This window comes from Pelmatolapia mariae, linkage group LG17, assembly GCF_036321145.2.
Source record: "Pelmatolapia mariae isolate MD_Pm_ZW linkage group LG17, Pm_UMD_F_2, whole genome shotgun sequence".
Lineage (NCBI taxonomy): Eukaryota > Metazoa > Chordata > Actinopteri > Cichliformes > Cichlidae > Pelmatolapia > Pelmatolapia mariae.
In genome coordinates this window covers 8540138-8562410 of record NC_086242.1, presented here as the reverse complement: position 1 = coordinate 8562410, position 22273 = coordinate 8540138, and the positions used below count along the sequence as shown (strand labels likewise).

General features: G+C 41.0%; 2 long non-coding RNA genes across 2 annotated transcripts; both read left to right on the top strand.

Moving 5' to 3' along the window:
- Positions 1 to 3460: 3460 nt before the first annotated feature.
- On the top strand, positions 3461 to 7292 carry LOC134615612 (uncharacterized). The gene is made up of 3 exons (XR_010091308.1): positions 3461 to 3514; positions 6939 to 7041; positions 7200 to 7292. It is a non-coding gene; the product is annotated as an uncharacterized LOC134615612 (long non-coding RNA).
- Positions 7293 to 8413: 1121 nt separating this feature from the next.
- LOC134615611 (uncharacterized) lies at positions 8414 to 21374 on the top strand. Its single transcript, XR_010091307.1, has 5 exons — positions 8414 to 8641; positions 15593 to 15778; positions 16125 to 16176; positions 16297 to 16432; positions 20632 to 21374. It is a non-coding gene; the product is annotated as an uncharacterized LOC134615611 (long non-coding RNA).
- Positions 21375 to 22273: the final 899 nt, after the last annotated feature.

The window sequence follows — 22273 nt, the reverse complement described above, 5'->3', positions numbered from 1 at the left end:
CTCGTCCAGATCTTTATGGAGACGTCACAGGGTCTGTGCTACAGCCACCCGTTTACCTCCAGCAGGTGTCACTTATAAGCACAGAACCTCGCTATGCCTGATGATGTATTTGTAGAGAAACAGCATTTTGTAAGCTACTTTTTATGGTTTTACTCCATCTTTAAGAACAAAGTGTGCTTCAACAAGACTTCAACAGACTTTTGCTTGTAAATAATTAGCAGTCACTGTGCCGTCTCATCGCCCTCTGACATTTATAAAATGTGATGACAACCCCAGAAACAAACACCAACCACCCTCAGCAGATGACTGTCTCAACATGCCGTTCAAGCTACGCGTTGACTTTATATTTGCAGTGAAATTTGAAATGAAACCATTTCCATTTATTCACTTACCTTCTTCATAAGGTGATACAGGTACATCCTGGAGAGTCATGTAGAGGCAGACATCCACCAATGTTCACATTCACACTCACATCCAGGGTAGAATCACCAAATATCCTAAAATGAATATATTTGGACACAAATAGTGGTTTTACAGCTTTTTTTCATCCCTGGCTTAAAATTCTTTAAGTCTATCAAGAAAAGTGTTTAGATGACTCTTGTAAAATGCACACATAGATCCTAACCCGTCACTGTGGTGAACTTTGTATGAAGTTTAGAAGCTGTGGGACAAACATAGAGGGACTGGCAAATACCAGTGACACAATATTAATGGATCACATATTTTTATATACAGATAAGCTTTCCAATTCATCTCTCCCCACCTACTGGTTTCTTTGTCTTCTTGCCCTGCAATTCCTCCATCCTCATCACTTTTTGGGTGTCTGTTTAACTTTCCCCATTATTCTTGCTTTCATGTCATATTCTTCCATTTACATGTATCTGCTTTGACTGGACTAATGTTGAAACTGAACCAACATGCTGCAGAGTCTTTGTGCTATAGTCATGCTGTTTAAGAGAACTGCTCTGAACTCCTCATTTGACTGACTGCAACTGGATGAAAGCATTTTGTACACGCATGTCATGTTACATGTAATTAACTAACTGACCAATGAGGAGACTGAATTGTGACACTCTGAACATCTGCGCACGAGACGTTGCAGCTGGACTTTTGCAGCTTTCTTTCATGTTTTGATGACTCTGATTTTTTTCTATACCAGTGCACCAATGTACCTTTACACAGCTGCTTTAACTTAGTGACAATCATTAAAGGTGGAGGAGTTTACACACTGAGGACATGAAAAAGGAAAGCTGCACAGATAAATAAAAATGGAAGCAATGGAATCCCAACAAGGCCCTTTTTTCCTGTTATGCTGTTTTGATGTGCATATGTTTACGTTTAGTGTATAAAATTCGGCACGGATCCTCTCGGTGTGAGTTGTGTGCTTTTGATTGTGTTTGTTGGTGTCAGGCTCTATATTGGTTTCCTGAAAGCTTTTTCTTTTTAACTGAAATACAAACAATAAAAAGACATGAACGAACATGAAGCACAATCAAATAATTTTGGCTGTTTTGCATTTTTGGTCATTCTTTAAGGCTTTCTGTAACCTGAAGGGAAGAAAGCGCAAGCAAAAATAACCAGTGGTGTATTTTATGTCAATTTTATTGACATGCGCACAGAGACACACATTTCCCTATTAAACAGCACTGGCATGTTTCCCTCTGTAAACCCATTCTAGATAAACTTTCAGTTGAGCTCTGTATCCCTCTCTGTCCACATACTAATAACTACCAGCTACACTCTAAATGGTTACTTTTTACTTTCCTGGTTTCCTTGGACATGGGATCATTTATTAAAAACACCTACATTTAAACATCCCTCTATCTTCAGTTTATTTTATCAGAATCCCTGTTACCTGAAGTACTGCAGCAGCTTTATTCCTGGGGTCACAAAACCTTACGTTTTGATGATTTGCTATAAAATACACACACACACACACACACACACACACACACACACACACACACACACACACACACAAACAACAAAAAACAGCTCCTCAAAGCACAAATTATGACTCATATAACTTTTACAGATCCAGGCTCACGTTAACAGTTTCTAACCACAGTCAAAAGTGTTTCTCTCTATCTGCAGTGACACCAATTCTATTCCTTAATAGCTCCATATAAAAGACTTCTTATAACTACATCGGTTCTCACTATGGGTAATACAAAATGTCCTCCTTGCTGATTTTTTTGTATTAAAAAATATTAATAAAATATACATTTTTAATACAAAAAATTATAAAAAATATTTGAAAAATAAAATTTCTAATCAATTTAAATGAAATGAAATTCAAAAGCATAATAAGTAATGTTTTTGTGTAGTATGTTGAGGACTTTGTGTATTTTTTGTATTTCTAGCTTCTTTTTTGTTTTAGATGTTTTAGGTTGTATGGTTGATAGTGTAGCAAGATTACTTTTGTAAAAGACACTCTGTTATCAATGGGAGTTCTTGGTGAAAAAAGGGTAATAATAATCATGATCCAAAAATGAAGGGGTTTCACCTCCATATTACTTTGTGCAGCTACGTATCATAAAGGTGCCTGTTATCCTGCTGCAACGTGTCTGTGGACTTGCTTTCCACGGATTTTTCCTCTCTTGATTTGGCCTCACCTGTGGTTCTCAGCATCCTTTCATAGCAGGTGTCCTGCCCTTGGTCCAAGGTGCGCCCCTAGCGACACGTTTGTGGAAACAGCTGCTAACCAATAGGAAGCGTGTCTTGCCTCAGTTACCAGCTTCTTGGCATTCGATTGGTTAGTAAGGGAGGGGCACTCATATCCCGAGCAGTAGCGCTGTCAGCGGAGGCGGCACATAGGAGAGAGATGAGGAGCACTGATGAAAATAAGCCACCGAATCCCATAAACAAAGAACTGGTGCTAGGAAATGATCATGTAGCGGCCGAGGTCGACTAAAAACTAACAACAAAACTTTGAACAATAAAAGTATAGATATCCCCCCTCCGAAAAAAACTGGTTTGTTCCAGCTCGCCTCTCCTCTCTCTGGCTTTAGCGCCCTTTCTGCCAGAACAATGGTGGCTGAGACACAGCGGAGCAGAGGTGTACGTGCCGGGCTTAAAACAGGACATGTTAGCCGCATTTACCTTCCGTTACCCTTTATATAGTTAGGTAGGAGTCAGACCATGTTCCTTTTTAGCTGAAAAACATTACACCCAGGTAACCTGCAGTGTTGAAAACGTGTTGAAAACGTGTTTTCCGACGACGTTTGCTACCCTACAACCATAGCTGGACTGGCCAACCCAGTATTGTGATTTTTAGTTTTTATGGGCCGATGATTTTTCTTTTTTTCTTTTTTTTTTGTAACGGTATAAACAATGAAAGGTGGTGGATTGGCCAGCTGGATGCTGAGCGGTGTGTAAAAATAACTCAGTTGTTTGGTTGTGGCTATGGCGGAACTCCCACAGAGGCCAGCAGGTGGATGAGGAAAAGGGGAGGCAGGAGGAGGAGAGACCCGAGGCGGCCGCCGGTCTGAGTGTCAGGTGAACTGAACTTCAGGTAAGAAGTTATGACCTGCAGTCTATCTGGGTCAGATATAAACCAAGTTTAGGTGTAGTTTATTTTCGTTGTGCTGACTTTTTACAGTCGGTTGCAATAACTCCTACTGTGTACTAGGTTTCTATACAGCTGGGTGGGTGCTTTGATGTTACTGATAGTGAACTTTATTTTATTCATAAGGTTAGTTAGAGTTGCCAACCCTCCCGTATTCACAGAAAATATTACGCATGTCGTATTGAGCTGAAAAGGAACAGTTTGTCCCGGACATGAGCTACAATGAAAAAGACAAAGCTGGAGTTATTCTGTGTCTTTGCTGCACAGCTGCTGCCTCTTCTCCTCTCATTCTCTCCCCTCCCTCTCCTGTTGCTACTTCAATCATGAAACTGATCAATGATCAGCTGATCGGCTTTTCTCTCTTGTTTATTTATCACTCACTTTGCACCAGAAAGAGGAAACCGCCGGATGTCGCACTAAACAACAGCAGCACGTTTAAGCTTGATCAGCTGTTGTTAGAATTTATTTAATATTAATTTCTAGTATCAGCTGATGTTTGCTGGAGCCACAGCTGTAAAGCTGCTGGTCATGATATCGGTTTGGTTATCTGGTGAGAGGGAAACATGGTAGCAGGGGCGATTCTAGGGTCAGAGCTTTGGGGGTGCTGAGCACCCAGAGAGCTGCTCAGCCAGGCAAGATCAACTTTACTCATCACGATGAGACGTCTTCCCTGTCTCTGTCAGTCCCTGCATCCCTACATGTCTCCAGTTGTCCCGAGTTCTCTCTGTCTGTCTCCTCGGTGCATTTAAACCCCTGTACCTCCCTGTCCTCATCGTCTGTTGTCCTCGTCTCTGTTATCAGTCATCATAATTTTACCATCTCTGTGCAAGTCTGCAAATTTCTTTAGTAAATCATAAGATTCTTAAATTCATCAAGTCTCTCTGTGCCTGGGTCCTCATCACGATACATGACATCACTGTTTTGCAACTTTGCCTATGGTACAATGTATGAAAAGATCTTTACTGCAGATACTACTATGGAAACCACATGTTCATCTAATAAAAGATGTACATTTGTCCGCAGGCTACGGACAATTTTAAGTTTTACATTTTAAATATGCTATATAAAATTCAACGGGAGCAACAGGACGGTCAGATGTCGCTGATTTTACTACAGTGTAGGACGGGTTGTAGGCAGGGCCATTTACCATTTACCATAACTGTGCAGGGGCGGGTCTAGCAAAGTTTTGCCAGGGGGCCAGGTAGGGCATTAACATGGAAGGGGGGCACAAAGAAATACTTTTCTTTCTTATTCTCATTTAAAATGTTTAGCTTTTATTAAATAATTGTCTGAATTTTACAACCAAAGTTTTTATCTGATGTAAAATGTATAGAAATCATAAATTTACCAACAAGACAGTGTACATCACTGTCACAACAGCATCTGTTTTCATTCAAAGGCTTTATGGCTTTTCCTGTAATACCTGGTGGGCTGGTCTCTAGTCAAAATGCCTGGGTCGATTTTTTGTCCCAGTCCAGCCCTGCCTACAACCCGTCCTACTCTGTAGTAAAATCAGCGACATCTGACCGGCCTGTTGCTCCCGTTGAATTTTATATAACATATTTAAAATGTAAAACTTAAAATTGTCCACTGAGAGAGGACTTTTTATTAGTGATCTTAACAGTATTTTTTTTTCATATTAATTTAATTTGTTCATCTAATTGAATATAATCTATTTGTATATGATTGTCAGTCCAAAGAGGAAGAGAGGAAAGAGGGGAACGTGAGGAGAAAGTACAAGGTCAGGAAGAGGCAGGTAAGAAAACAGACAAGGAAAAGTGACAGGCAAAACAGAAACCGTTCAACTGCTTGAGAGAGTTGACTACCAAAAAGTGATAGACAGATTTGCCAGTCAAGGTGAGGCGACATGGGTTAAAATAAAATTTAAAAAAAATCTACAGAGCCATAGTAGTATCTGCAGTAAAGATCTTTTCATACATTGTACCATAGGCAAAGTTGCAAAACAGTGATGTCATGTATCGTGACGAGGACCCAGGCACAGAGAGACTTGATGAATTTAAGAATCTTATGATTTACTAAAGAAATTTGCAGACTTGCACAGAGATGGTAAAATTATGATGACTGATAACAGAGACGAGGACAACAGACGATGAGGACAGGGAGGTACAGGGGTTTAAATGCACCGAGGAGACAGACAGAGAGAACTCGGGACAACTGGAGACATGTAGGGATGCAGGGACTGACAGAGACAGGGAAGACGTCTCATCGTGATGAGTAAAGTTGATCTTGCCTGGCTGAGCAGCTCTCTGGGTGCTCAGCACCCCCAAAGCTCTGATCCTAGAATCGCCCCTGCTACCATCAACCCAACATACTACACAAATGCACGGCAACGCCTTGAAGTCATTCTGTTGTTGCCAAAGAACTGATGAGAAAGATGTTTGACGAGCTTAATCTATGTGTTAGCCAGTAGTTTGTGTAGGAGTCATATGAGCTGTTCCTTTTTTGATTAAGTGGGTTGGTTTAAATGCACTCACTGTATTGGTACACGGGTGTGGGGCGTGACTCATGGGTGTGTTAGGTGATAAATGTGGTTGCACTCACCTGTTCACGGCACCTGATGTTGATGAGCAGAAAGGTAGGGTGAGCATGAGGCGAAACCTTCTGTTGACTGCAGCTTGAGCGCAGTTATGCAATAGGCCAATGTTGTAATTTGGCATAGTAAATGGTGCAGTTATTTGTGCAGTCTGTGCATTTGTTTAAGGTTTGAGCCCGTGTGCCGATTTGTATAGTGGACAGTTGTGTGTGGAATAAAAGTAGCAAATAGTACAGAGGTGTATCTCATGTGTTTACTGTTGCGCGTCATCTGTGTCCTCATGTTTAGCCTGCCGCGGCCGTTGGTTGGAGGAGCCGCAATAGTTTGGATATAGAGAATGCTGGTGGCATGAATGAAAACTTTGAAGCTTCGTCCAGCGATGAAATTGAAATCATAATAAGGAGGGATTCTTCTATCAGGTGGAAAGATGAATTAACAACAGCAAAATTACAATATGTAATATGTATTTGTAAAGAAATATTATAGACAGTTTTGAAAGATATAGATAGATCTGTAAAGATGTCAAGCAGCTTCTAGATGCTTAAAGGAAGCAGTAAGGTCAGTTTCCATTCTGGGTTTTCAGCATTAATAAAGAAACCTGCAACAAGGTGAGTAATGTTTGAGGTCCAAAAGAAATCAACACAGACATTTTTGACAGTGCTTTTCTACCTGAACATTCAAAGCGCTCTGTACAGGTTGCCTCATTCACACCTGTTCATAGAAGCCCTTTTTCTGTGCTTTCTATCTAACATTCACACACATTCATACTCTGATGAATGCATCAGAGAGTGACTTGGGGTTAATGTCTTGCCCAAGGACAGTTAGCATGCAGTCTGGAGCAGCCAGGGATCGACCCAAAAACCATCTGATTAGTAGATGACCTGCTCCACCTCCTGAGCCACAGCCGCCCCTTTTAGAGGTAAAGAATCAATTAGAAAGTAAGTACAGTAATTTTTTGAGGTGATTTGATTAAAAAAATCATTTTTTGCTTCTAATTACATAATTAAGGTGTAATTACATCTTCCAACAATTGATACATTGTCATAAACGTATCATTTATCTACTAAAAATACATAGGAGCTGGCGTCATGTTGTGGAAGCTGCCATCTTGCCCCACCATCATACGCTGGCTGAGATGGGCATCGCTGCTCCGCCTTTTCATGTTTTATGTAAGTGGCTTTATACATTTATACATACATGTATATTTTGGTGATCTCTTTCTCAGTATGTTTTTCTTCTTATGGAAATAAGCAAAGATGAAACCAGTTAATGTTAGGCTCCAGTGTCCTAAAAAAATCCCACCTTTCCCCTGATAAACAAATTGATTGCATTCTCACATTGTGTGGGAATTGATGATTAATTACAACTTCGATGAGCCACTTCAAAGAAAGTTTCACCTGCGTGGGCAGCAACAGAAAGTCCAGATGTGCAAACAGAAGGTTTCCACATTAAAATCTCGATATTTTAATCATCTAGGGTAAAATTGTAGTTTTTCATTAACAGGAACACAGTGGAAAGAAACTATATCATTCGGATTGTCTACATTGGAAGGAACTACTTCTTCTTCCGCCTTTCATAGTCATGTGTGAAATACGGCTGTATAAATGTGTGGCAGCCTCTGGTGTGCGCACTCACAACAATGGCTGAGCGTAATTAGAGTCATGTGCAGACGTATTTTACATCCACAAACAGCCGAGACGTGGTTTGCGATACATGTGGCAAGAAAGTGAGGTGTTGTGGCAACACCACTAACCTTGTCAAACACCTCAGAGTAAATCATATCACAGAATATGAGGAGCTTATGTTGAGGCGAACTGAAGAGGAGGAGAAGGACAGGTGCTGCTAGGGTGAGACAGACGTCTCTCAGGGAGTCCTTTAATGCTGCAGGCAGGCAAGGTGTTCAAATAGCGCACAACTTCAGGTTTTTTATTTCTATATGATGAACTCTGCATTATTAAGTGATAAGAACAAGTAATCTGATGTCCTGTAATCATTATGACGCTATAATTTGAGATAAAATAAAAGAGTAAAGTTTTTGTACAAAGTATCGGATCAGTATCGTCGATACCTCCCTGAATTTTACTTGGTATCGGACCGGAAAGGAAATCAGTGGTATCGAACATCACTAGTGATCAAACGTCAGGCCAAGCTGGAAGTGATTCCTGTCTTCTCTAACTTCTACAACACTGTCCAATAGAGACACGTGAATGAAATGCAGCGTCATTAAAAACACTGATGATCTTTATTTAAAAATGTAATATATTTACATCTGAATAAACTTTTAGGCATTACGCTGACGGACGGATGGATGGACAATGAATGCTTTCTCGTCCTTCTTGTCATGCACCATGGAAGTGTCTGAGGGGCTTTTCCACTTGGAATCGGGATACTGTGTCCACACTTCAGAGGTGGAGTTTCCAGTATCTCACCTGGGCCTCATCTGCAAACAATCAGCAGGAGGGCTTCTTAAACCAGCGCTGCCTGCTACTCCTCGCCAGTTTGTTCTGCCATCTCCAGTGGTAACTAGGCTTCACCTCTGCTCCAGTTCTGGCTTGCTCCTTCCCTGTGTTTAACCTTGTTTTCCCTGTGTTTAGGTCTCCTCTGCCAACATACTAATCCTACCCTCAAACTCCCTTACCCGTCCTGCAACTTCTTCTCCCTCTGTTGCAGAATTCCCGTTGGATTGTTCCCATCAGGACGTGTTCAGTCTCTCGATAGCTTTTCCTCTGGTTCCTGCTCTCTGCTGACACTCCTAGCTCGAGCCACGTTCTCCATTCCCTCTCTTTAAGCAAAGTCTCATAAATAGTTTAACCATGTGCATTGAATCTGCATTTGGGTCTAAGCTTTCTATGGAGGGAAGAAATCATCACAGTGACATCTATTCAATTTTCAATTCAATTTTATTTATAGAGCGCCAAATGACAGCAACAGTCACCTCAAGGCGCTTTATATTGTAAGGTATACTTACAAAGAAAAGCCCAACAATCATATGACCCCCTATGAGCAAGCACTTTGGCGACAGTGGGAAGGAAAAACTCCCTGCTAAAGCTATCCACTAAAGAAAGAGAAATATATTTTTGTTTCATTTTTTATTTGTCTTCTTCTTCCTTCTGGGATTTGGAAGCAACAAGTAAAGTATGCATATTATACACAAAAGCAGACTTAAATGATCTGACACATGCAAAATGTAGCCAATTGTTATCATTTTATTATCATTTATTATCATCTACCCTGTGTTCTCAAAAGTGAACACAGGGTAGAGAGATGATGGAGGAAATGAAAAAGAAGAGATTAAAGGACAGGTAGAGGGGGGGGTGGAGGGAAAAAGGAGGGATAGATAAAAAGAAGGAAAGAGACAGGGCAGAGAAAACCCCAACAATCACATGACCCCCTTTGAGCAAGCACTTTGGCGACAGTGGGAAGGAAAAACTCCCTTTTAACAGGAAGAAACCTCCAGCAGAACCAGGCTCAGGGAGGGGCGGCCATCTGCTGCGACCGGTTGGGGAGGGGCAAGGAAAACAGGATAAAGACAGACAGAGGTTAATAACGAGTACAATTCAGTGCAGAGAGGTCTATTAAACATAGTGGGTGAAGAAGAAACACCCAGTGCATCATGGGAATCCCCCGGCAGCCTAATGCTGGGCATACACTGAAAATCAAACCTGTTTGAAATCCTGTCGGTCGTCCTGAGGGCGTCACCGCAGCGTCTTACACTGCGCACGCGCAAACGCAGAAATGAGAGTGAAAAGACTCACCGCTGCGAGTCAATCGTACAGTTTGAGCAGGAGCTGAATAACGCGACTGAAAAAATCGCAGCACAGTGTATGCCCAGCTTATTGCAGCATGGAGGATTCAGGGTCACCTGAGTAGGCCATCAGCCTTCTAAAAGGATACTGAAGAAACCCGTCGAAAGAGTGTTAGTCTTCATCACTGCTGCTGCTGGACTCAATTGAACACCTCCGAAATTTGCACACAGGCAAGTATTCCTCTTCTTCCTCAAAATCCTCTCGGGAACACTTCCTCGAGCCTCCAGCTTCATGGTTGCCAAGCTCTTCGTGTGCATCTTCAAAAAGTTCATCACTGCTGCTCTCAGACTGGTCGTACACAGCTGAGCTGGTCCCCGAATCAGAGTGTGCAAGCCTGGATTTTTTGCTATCACGCTCTTCTTCGTCAACATCTTCCTCTCTGGACCTTTTCGTGGATCCACCGGGCTGCGGTTCTTCTTCTGTTGACTGCTGATTGATGTCCTCATCAGCAATATTACCAACACGAGGACAGCCCTCGCCATCAGTGTCAGAAGCAGAGAAGAAGTCAGAGTCATCATCAGAAAACTCCTCGCTCCGTCTGATTCTTTTGTATGGTTCCACATCTTCTTCATCCATCTCTCTAGACCTCCTCCTGGATACACCTGGCTGAGGGTCCTCTTCTGGGATGTGCTGGTCAACATCCACACAGTCTTCAAATGCCTCATCCGAATCCTCATTTTCAATGCCAACAACAACCACAGCATTATGATCCTCATGCTGTTCATTGTTGACAGCATTGGCATTAAATTCCCTTACATTAATATTTTGAACGATGACATTGTTGTCATCGTCATCATCATCGTCATCGTCAGTGTCAGTGTCACCGTAAAGGTAATTGTCATATTGTTCCAGCACTGAAGTTACTAGCCTATCCACAAACAAACAAATATCACAAAGAGCAAGATAAAGATCGTTCGCGAAGCCCCGGAGTCCACCAATATCTTCGTTAGCTCGTCGGTTAGCTCGCCGGTTAGCTCGTCGGTTAGCTCGTCGGTTAACTGGTTGATTAGCAGGTTCCTGATCTCCACTTGCAGTTGATCGTGGGTTAACCTGTTGGCCTGCAAGATCATTTAATCTTTTAATTAGCATCCATAACTATCTGCTGAAAATCTGTTTTTCATCAATTTCAAGACTGAGCACATGTGCTTACCGTTACGGTTGTTTTGTGATCCATCACCACTTTCACTCATTTTGACTACAAGGAACACAAAACAGCAATGATCACTAAACCTCAACTCAGAATGTTCAGAGAATTTGCTTTTTTGGTGATGACTTTAGGCTGCGTCCGAACGTACACGGCTATGTTTGAAAACGGACGTTTTCCTTTTTCGTTTAAAAAAAAAAATCCAGTCCACATGTGCAGCTTTGAAAAAATATCTCCTTCCACATATAAACGCTAAAAACAAAAAGACAAAGCTGCGCTTTCAAAAATAGCCGTGTACAAGTGGACGCAGCCTCAGTTTCTCAGAAATTCCAATAGTTTGTTTGAGAACAAAACTTAAGTCTTCTCTATTTTCCTAAATGAACAAAATAATCTCAGAAATAATCGTGTTAAAAAGAGCTTCTGTCACTCCAAGATATGATTAAGAACATTTTCTAATTTATGTATAATTTGTCAAATATGACATCAGCTGACAAATAGTTAAGTCTTCATTTGTTTTCCTGGAAAATATAGTCTAGTCTTGCACAATGTAAAGTACATAAATACTGTCCTGGCAGGCAGGAAAATCAGGCTTCATATATTTAAGTAAATGATCTTAAGTTTACAAACTGAAATGTGAGCTTACTTTAGTTCTTGGTAAATTACAGAGCAGTTAATCCTCGGGGAAACGTCGAAATGTCACTAAATAGTGGTCTGCGTTCATACGGTTGCAGTGTCTTCAGTTTTGTGTTCATATGCTGATGTTTTCATTCAAAACATGCTTAAATGCTGTGATGTCATTTTAGCATCAAAGACTGTAGAATGTGCAGAGATTCTTTTTACATCAAGTTGTTTGCTCAGAGTTTGATATCTTTTAAATGGAGACAAAAAAACAGACAGAAGTGAATGTAAAAGACTAAAGCAGTCAATGTGTTATTATTTTCATTTATTCTAATAGTTCCTGTAAAGTTCTACTCTAAGAGATTCATCTTGGCCTTCATGCAGGATTAAAGCTCAATAATGAGGACACACACAAAATATAAAACATTTATGATTGTTAGGCAAAGTTATCAAAGCATATATCCACTAATATGGTCTCATTCTTGCTCTGCGCCCTCATTTTTCCCTGGAGGCATCGCTATGGCAACAAAATATATAAATATAAACTTTATTTGTACAAATCTGTGATGTTGATGTGCACAACGTGGGATTCAGACCTCGGAGGGTTAATCAACAAATCACGAAAAATTAGGTTTAAATTTCTGTTCATGACGGTGCAGATTTCTGACTTTTTGTGTACTTTAAGCATTTAACAATTTGATTGTTTCTAATAAAAACTGTGTGAAACTCAAGTTAGACCTGTGTTTGTAAATGAACCGCCCCATGTTGTGTAGCTTTCTGGATTTTATACTTATTGGGCTACATATTAATTTATTATACAGGCTATACAGTAGATCAAATCTAAACTCACATGTTTAAAGTGTTTAATCATGTGGGCTACAGACAACAATCAAGTTATGGCCTATATTGATATGAAAAACGTGCATACTTAGTGCATTTGAATCATTTTAACCATATGTAACCACCTGCATGTCATGGTCCCGGGACTTCTACCTGGTTTTTTGTGTGTCTTGTGTTGTTGTTGTTTGTTTTCCATTTAATACTTGTACAGCTGCTGTTATCACTCTATATTTCTTCATACATTCTTATATATTTCTATATTGTGTATTTGTGTATTTTGTTGTACAGTTATTTTATTTTCAACTTTAATTTATATTTTGATCTTATTCTTTCCCAGTTAAATTTACCCTTCATTCTAATTTGTTGTTGTACAGTTATTTTATTTTGAACTTAATTTTTATATTTTATCTTATTCTTTCCTAGTCAAATGTACCATTTTAATTTTAATTTTCATATTTATTTCTTATCCTATTCATAGTCTTTCTTTTTTCTTCTTTAGGTCACAAGCAGTTGTGTAAGCATTTCACTGCATATCATACTGTGTATGACTGTGTATGTGACAAATAAATAATTGAATTTGAATTTGATTTGCTGTCAGTTTTAGGGTCCCTAGGTTGTTCTGTTAAGATGTTGCTTATTTGATTTCCCCTCGTGACCTTACCCCCTGTGTGCCCCCCCTGTGTATCTGCCAGTCCCCATGCCTCATTTCTCCTCCTTGTGTTTTATTCCATGTTTTCCCCAGCCCGCTACGTCTGTGTTCTCTTCCAATCTGGTCTGCATCTCTGTGTGCTTCCTGTTTTACTTTGATAGTCTCCCGTCAGTGTTGTGTTACTCCTGCCGTGTCTCGTTATGATTATCAGTGTCACCTGTGTTCCCCGTGTGCTCCCACTTCCCTCGTTAATCCTCTGTGTATTTATGTCTGCGTCTCCTACATTTCCTACATAATAGAGCTATAATAAATGTTTGTTTGGAGTCAGAAGCCAGTTAAAAGCTGTACGTGGTACCTGAGGCGGTGCTGCACTGACCAGATGTTTCTGGCTATTTGCTGGTTCAGCCTGCCTATCACTGCAGCTCTTGGCTCTTATTGGTCAGGCTGACGGCATGCTCACTCAGCACAATATAAAACAGAAGAGGGTAACAATAGAAACATTAGTCCTGTGTGTGTGTGTGTGTGTGTGTGTGTGTGTGTGTGTGTGTGTGTGTGTGTGTGTGTGTGTGTGTGTGTGTTGTAAAGACAGTCCAAATCAGGGTTTTAAAATGTGTTGCTGTCTCCATCCAGCATCAAAGCTGCAGTGAAATTTCCTTCAATGAAATTTTGGCTCAAAGGAAAACAGTGTTGTTATTGTCAATCTCCAATTAATATAAAAGTGTAATTAAACCAAGGCAGACTTGTATTGACTGGACATGGTAGAATTCTGCTGAATTACCCCCTTTATTGCTGAGTCATGCAAATGGTCTACAGATGGTCGCAGGAAGTGCTCCACCGCAGTTTTCCTGGGACGCCACGACTTTCGACTCTCATCTGATCAAGCACGAGAAAGCATGAGTCTGCACCACAGCTGCCTGAATGCAAAGCAGGGAGGATCGTGTAAGGATCGCCAGAGTCGGCGTCTTTCACCGAGCCACAACTCAGTCGACATTTAAATACACAGATGTGGTTTTTATTCGTTTGAATACGACTTATGCTCAAGAAGATGATCTTTAACACTTCCCCATTCCTGGTTACTCTACAAGTGAGAATCATCAACCATGAGAGCATTGCAAATATGAACTTCTAATGCATATTCAGCTCCATTTGTCATGGTTCAGAAAGCAAAAACAGGCTGAAGGCCCCAAGATGATGACATCTGTAGTTCAAACAACTTTAGCGTTAAATATGCTCCAGTTAGCAGCAACGTTCCCTCTAATTTTTCATGTGTCCGAGCGAACACACAAACTCCCTGAGCGTCCCTTGGACCACTGTGAGCAACAGCAGACGTGTGCAATGTGGTCACGCTAGCATCCAAGTTACATGGTTTATTAAAATAATCAAATTACAGCATTTGTGTTAGACTACTTTTAATTAACTGCTTCAGCCCACTTACAATGAAAATTTAAAACTTGTTCATGATCTGTGCAGCATGTTAACACTATTGGAAGTAAAAATAACTTGAACTCCAGTTTTGAAAACACAACCTCCTTTTTTTATATATTTATAAAGCTCTGACTTGTATTATGAGTCTGTGGTCTGGGAGAGAGTCCTGTAACTCTGTCTGCAAAATACAGGATATAATGACCAATGTTGGGCAATTAATGATATAGTTACTACTTTAAAAAAGTAACTGAGTTATGCAAACAAAGTTTTTTGCAGCTGTTTTTACCTAAAAATGCAGCCAAGGCGTTTTTTTAAACAAACATTTCAAACTATTTACAGAACAATCAGCTGTTCTGCATCAAATCTGATGCCACACAAATTATTTGTGCCACTCCAAAAAAAAAATAATTTCTGTCCACTATGAGATGAAGGAGAACAACAGCCTGATACCTGCAGGCCTGACAACAGGAGATGTATCACTGCTGTAACACCTGTAACATTCAGCAGTCGCCTCATTGTTCTGACACACACAATGGTTGTACACGTTGTCATTAACGTGGCTTCACTCGTCATCAGCCACGCCGCTTTGCTAGCTAGAACGCCGGTGTGGGCGCATAAGGGCGCTGTCAGAGCCTGTCAACCACGTTGATTAGCTGCGTATATACGAATGTGAATCGCATCAATGGCTGGACTATGAGATAAGGTGGCATCGTTCTAATCCCATAGCTCACTGACTCACACTGCAAAACAGAATTGTTAAAGTATTTATTTTAATTTCAATTCAGGTTAGATTTTTTTTGTGTGCAACACAGATTTTCTGTGCGCAGAGACCGTGCCAGCAGTGCGCAGCTTAGAGGGAACATTGGTTAGCAGTGACGCTGATAAGAATGTGTGCAGGCTGGGAGCACAGAAGTATTTACTGTAACTTAGGGGGGACCCACAGAGTCAGAGCACTTCAGACTAACGGGCCTGTCTTATATGTCATCAGCTTCTCCAGTGGGACTGAAGCCATCCATCCCACCAGCCAGCGGCCCTTCGGGTGAGAGGAAGGGCCCCGTCGTCATGGCGCCTGTCAACGTGGAGCCAGCCGGGCGAGTTTGTCCTAGAAAGCTTATTTGCCATCTTCACCTTGCTCTCTGAACGCAAGAGCTGTATCATCATGGCTGAACCACTGGTGAGCGGCCGAGCTGCGATTCTTTCTTTTCTCTCCATGACGCTTAGTCCACTTCTGTCTGTGTTACAGCATCATAAACACGCATTTTGCCCATCTTACTTCATTTTATTAGTCATAGTACCTTTTGATGGCGGTGTATATTGGCTCAACATTTTATGCAAATCTCAGTTTCGACCTTTTTTACTCTCCAGCCGAGCATTAAATGGACAAAGCAGTAAATCAGGGAAGGCCTTCTCTTTATCGCTGTGTTTACTGGATTGTATTTTACCTGAGAAACCCACGCACACTCCACAGTCAGCGATCAAATAGAAGCTGTTCTCCACCTCTGTCTGTTCTTATCTGGCAGGAGAAGCCGCTAAACAAATCTCTGCAGAGGAGAAGAGCCACAGTTTGACCAGGTGTGTGCGCCTCATGTGGACACATACTTACTATACACTGTCACATATTCTGAACAGGACTAACCTTTTTTGCCATCCTTTGTCTCTTGGCTCCCTCTCTTCTTCCTGTCATCTGTCCAGCTGATCAGCTCTATGAGTTCTCTTGCTGGGTACTGCCTGCCATCCATCCTGAAGACTCTGTTCGACTGGTACAAGAGGCAAAATGGCCTGGAGGACGAGTCCCATGAACATCGACCCGGGGCCAAGTCAAAAAAGAGTGAGAAGATTAAAATATTGGAGCTGTTTGTGCACATCAACACATGAACTGGATCATGAAATACTTTCCTTTGAAAGGATTTATTCCAAGCAATGTAGGCGCAAATATTCCCAAACCAGCCTGAAATCAGATGAGGATGATTATGGTGATGGTCGGTCATTGCAGAAGGTGAACCGCGTTAAAACCACAGTATTCAGATATACATATACAGTAAGTACAGTGGGATGCAAAAGTTTGGGCAACCTTGCTAATAGTCATTATTTTCCTGTATAAATGGTTGGTTGGTACAATAAAAAATGTCAGTTAAATATATCATACAGGAGACACACACAGTGATATTTGAGGAGTGAAATGAAGTTTATTGGATTTACAGAAAGTTTGCAATAATTGTTTAAACAAAATCAGGCAGGTGCATAAATTTGGACACTTTTGTTATTTTAATGATTTCAAAACTTTTAGAACTAATTATTGGAACTCAAATTGGCTGTAAGCTCAGTGAGCTCCGACCTACATACACAGGTGAATCCAATAATGAGAAAGAGTATTTAAAACCACTTAAGCCCCACGCCCCCGGTATCGGGGGCAAAAAGGAGGAGATCACGTTTAATCGGTTATAACACGGGGTGAGAAATATAAGTCCAGACATGTGTGGTATCCACAGAAACCTCTGAATCTCAGCTAAAATGTCATATAAACCATTTCTACAACCACCAAACACACCGAAAACAAGCCGCGATTAAACGAGCAGTTACGTAAATGCGCAAAGGTCCGCTAAACAAACAAAACCGAACCAGAAATTCTTTAGACTTCATGTAACCGGCTAAAGATAGGCTGGTTAGCTTCCAGGGCTATCACTGACTGCACACACCAAGTTTCACCACACTCTGACCAAAATTCACTGAATGAGCCGCAAAAGAAGACCACAAAAACACACAGCGGCGCAAATGCGCTAAGACAGAAATTGGCTTACCGTCCCGATTTCCTCCGTTATTTTCGCCGGTAGCCGGTAACCACGTGATTGCCGGTAGTTACCACGCCTACCTAGCCGCATCAGAGCCGTTTTCTGTCAACAACCTCCATTTTAGACCCACCTACAGACACGTGACTGGACAGACGCCACATGCAATAAATTTGGACCCACGTGGGTTTTGGCATCACAACGTCTGATTGGTTGAAGTGACGTGAACGTGGCATCGTTATTTTGAATCTATTGGCTAAAACGATTAAAAAGAGGTGTCAATCATGCAAATTGACCAAAAGAAATCAAAGTTACAGCCCCTCGGAGTTTAAAGGGCCAGAGGCCAATGAAGCGCTCTATGCGCACGGCAGTAAAGGGCCATTACCATGTAAATGTGTGGTTAATTCTTCCAAAATATATTTTTAAAAAAAGCATTTTTAGGCCTGTTAATAAAATTTATTACTTTCTGCTCTTTAATACCTAAAAAAAATCAACTGGCATGGTGTCCAATTGTGTGCCAAAATTGGACATTTTTGTACAACGTCTGGATATTCATGTATTGACAGGGCTGTAGTTTTTCACTGTTTTACTTTAGAAACATAAATCTTTGCACAGATGATGCTTATATGTTGATTACTGGATTTCTGGAACCAAATGTGAGCTGAGGCATATTTTTAAAAGGGTTATATGCTAAAAATTACAAAAGAAAATTAGGCGAGAATAAAATCTACTTACTTTTTCTGTGTTCCAGTCTCAGTAACTTTGACACAGTAATATCTGCTTTAATATTTACACCTCTGATTAAATTTCCCAAGTGTTAGCTTTATTTTGATACCAAGATTGTAAGGACAGAGTTTGTAATTGCAGAGAAATAATCAATTTAATTTGGGCATTACATTTTCGAGCAGGAAGCTCAGAAACCCCCTTGGGGCTTAAGAGGTTAAGGGGGTCAATTCTAAGTTTCCCTCCTCTTTTAATTTCCTCTGAAGAGTAGCAACACGGGGGTCTCAAAACCTAATTACATTGTCTTCAACGTTCCAGCGAATAGGTTTAAGCTACAAACCTATCAAGGGGAAGGACACAGAAAGATGTCTCAGAGATTTAAGCCGTCTGTTTCCACAGTTAGGAACATATTGAGAAAATGGAAAACCACAGGCTCAGCTCAAGTTAAGGCTCGAAGTGGCAGACCAAGAAAAGTCTTGGACAGACAGAAGCGACGAACGGTGAGAACAGTCAGAGTCGACCCACAGACCAGCACCAAAGACCTACAACATCATGTTGCAGCAGATGGAGTCGCTGTGCATCGTTCAACCATTCGGCGCACTTTACACAAGGAGATGCTGTATGCGACAGTGATGCAGAGGAAGCCTTTTCTCCGCCCACAGCACAACAGAGCCGCTTTTTGTGGTGCCAAAATTTATGAGCCTGCCTGATTTTGTTTAAACAATTATTGCACTGTGGTGGCAGATTTCTTTTTCTCGTGTGTTAATCACATATTTAATCACATCATATTAGTTATAGTAATATCACTTTCTCACTTTACTATAGTAAGAGCACTCCTGTCACTAGTTGCATGTGTTCACCTGCGACATCATTGTGTGTGAATGGACTTGAGAAGACTGAGCTTCACATTTGCCATACTAGGAGTTGAAATGGCAAAGGAAGAGACTGAAAAGCGTGAATGTTAATGTGAGAACACATGAAAATTGGGTTGGAAAACTGTGGCCGGCTGTCTTGTGGAGGTTCAGAAAAGTCCGTAGGATCACCAAAAAGGTCAAAATAAAACGCACACAAACACACATAAACAGAGAAATGTGAAGGAAAGGCAGTGCCTCAATCCCTAATAACACGGGGGAAGAGGGTCTTTTACAGAAACAGTTAATAAATTGGGAAACATGGGTCGATGGATTTAATGATAAACTGCGAAAAATGTATCACACACTGAAAAACTTCCTTATCTTAACAACGGGTTCTTATGAAAGAGCAGCTTGAAGTTTTCTTTGCAGATGAACAACGAATGCTGTTTGACTTTTGTATATGATCTCCTTCGAACAAAGGGTGGAGACCCAGATGGAGAGAAGATGACCATAAAATGTGAATTTGTTTTTTCCGCCTGACTTTAGGGAGGATGCACATTGTGAATTCTTTGAGTGCACAATGGTGCTGATGTTCAGTAGTTAGAAAGGTGATGGCCAAGCAGAAAACGAGGTCATAATTGTCTCTGTGAGGGAGGAGGTATAGCCCCCCCGTGAGAAGGGCCCACATGTGAGTTTGTGGATGTTCTTTGTCTGTGTGTCTGTATATAAGATGTGAGGGCGGTGGCCACAATTCACAGATGGTCCTGGTGTTTCACTGGGATGCTCTCTCCACATTGCAATGTGTTTATTAAACCCACTTCAAATCAAGCTCACTGGGTGTGTTGCAGGTTATTGTTAAATTTTCCACAACATGCACACTTTCTGTAAATCCAATAAACTTGATTTCACTTCTCAAATATCACTGTGTGTGTCTCCTGTATGATATATTTAACTGACATGTTTTATTGTACCAACCAACCATTTATACAGGAAAATAATGACCATTAACAAGGTTGCCCAAACTTTTGCATCCCACTGTAGATTAGACTTGTAGTCACGACCACCTAAACCGAGACCAGAGGGTATCGAGACCAAGACGAGACAAAGATGCTGCTTCGTTTACGGGTGTCAGGCATATTTATGTGGTTTTGCTTTCGCACAGCCCTCCTCACCGCTCTCTGTTTTTCACTTAATGATATTATCCTATATCCTCGCATGTGATTGGCCACAATATGGAGCTGAGCCACTGTGTGAGAGATGAGCAGCCAAAGGAAATTAAGTGCTTCAAGATTTAAATAATCCTTTGTTCCACTCACTGACCGTATCAGCTTGTTTCGGCTCTGCATTATACATGTGTCATGTTTTCAGAGTAAAGTACTCAAATCAAGCCCTCTTTTACTTTAAAATCGTGTTTATAATTCACTCTCACTCATTGCATTTAGTTGTTGTTGTTGTTCAGAACTTGCACTTTCCAGGATAAATCATCATTAGACTGCATTAGCACAAAATTGACTTTATAAATGATCTGAGCCCAATTTCCATCCTCTGCATGTTGATTCCTCTGTTAGAGGTTCTACTTATAACAGTGCATTCAGTATTCAAAGCAGTGTTACAGTTTTTAAGTTAAAAACATGTTTTTATTTGCGGTGCATGTTTCTCCTCAGGTCTCTGTTCTCCTCCTGACCTACCTGACTCTGGAGTAGTTCCTCGTCATCGTTTTCCCTTTTAGCAATTTGCGCCCAGGCAAACTTCAGACAGGGGTAAGTTGCACTAGTCATAATAATGTGCCTGATGAAGGTCATCCAACTGTTGTCTTTGTCCACAAACTAATTATCGCTCTTATTTTGAAGAAAGACTGGGTTTGTGCTGCTGGAATATCATCTTTAGGTTGGTGTTTAAGTGGATCAGAAAGTGTGGAACAACCTTTAAGACTTCAGTGAGAGAATTTGTTTTTAAAGCACAAATAAAAACAACACATGTTCAAGTTACATCAACCCAACAAAACCCTCCTCTGGCATTAACATCAGCACACAAACTGTTAGCTGCGAGCTTCATGCCTCCAGTAGGTGTAAAGTGCGGGTGGCTCATTTTAGTCCACTAGTAATCTTAGCTGTAAGGGAAAACAGTTTGTGTGGAGAACAAAAGAGTGATATCCTTTGTTCTATTGGTATGATATGAGGTATAAAGTAACCCCTGAATATCACCAGAAGTCCCCAAAATACTGACCATTTCCAGATTTGCAAATTGCAAATCCAAACAATGCAAAATTGTTCATTATCACAAAATATACAAAGTGTAAAGTACAAAAACTACGCAGTACAAATCTGTGAAGCAGAACTGTCGGCTTGCACACTTTTCCTCAGTTCAAAACTGCTTAAATACTGTTTAATACTGTATGAACTGCATAACGCTGTTTGATAGTCCCAGCCAGCATGAAAAGCATCTCTTTAGGTCTGAACCTGGTGGCTTTCCTGGTGATTGTATTCTCCTACTGCAGTATGTTCTGCTCCATCTTTAAAACCGGCATCACTGCCACCGACCTGAGGAGCAGACTGCACAGAGATGTAGCTATGGCCAGCAGGTTTTTCTTCATAGTGTTCTCTGATGCCCTCTGCTGGATTCCTATATTTTTGGTGAAAGTCCTCCCGCTGCTGGAGGTGCAGATACCTGGTAAGAAGTGAAACAGCTGCCTTATAGTATCTTAGAGGTTTTACATGGATTTTTAATATAGGTCACTGTGTTACTTTATAGAATAGTTTGCTGAAAAGCATCAACACAGTTCAATTTCTCTAAATGTCAGTCGCTTGTGAAATGTTTCCTTCCTCGGGATACTATCTCCAGCTGGGTTGTCATCTTCATCCTCCCCATCAGCAGTGCCTTCAACCCCATCCTGCTCACCTTGACCACCAGAGAGCAGGTGGAAGTTTTACTCTGTCACTGGCAGAGGAAACACACATTAAAGAAAGACGGCAAAAGCCTTACCTCATCCAGATCTTTATGGAGACGTCACAGGGTCTGTGCTACAGCCACCCGTTTACCTCCAGCAGGTGTCACTTATAAGCACAGAACCTCGCTATGCCTGATGATGTATTTGTAGAGAAACAGCATTTTGTAAGCTACTTTTTATGGTTTTACTCCATCTTTAAGAACAAAGTGTGCTTCAACAAGACTTCAACAGACTTTTGCTTGTAAATAATTAGCAGTCACTGTGCCGTCTCATCGCCCTCTGACATTTATAAAATGTGATGACAACCCCAGAAACAAACACCAACCACCCTCAGCAGATGACTGTCTCAACATGCCGTT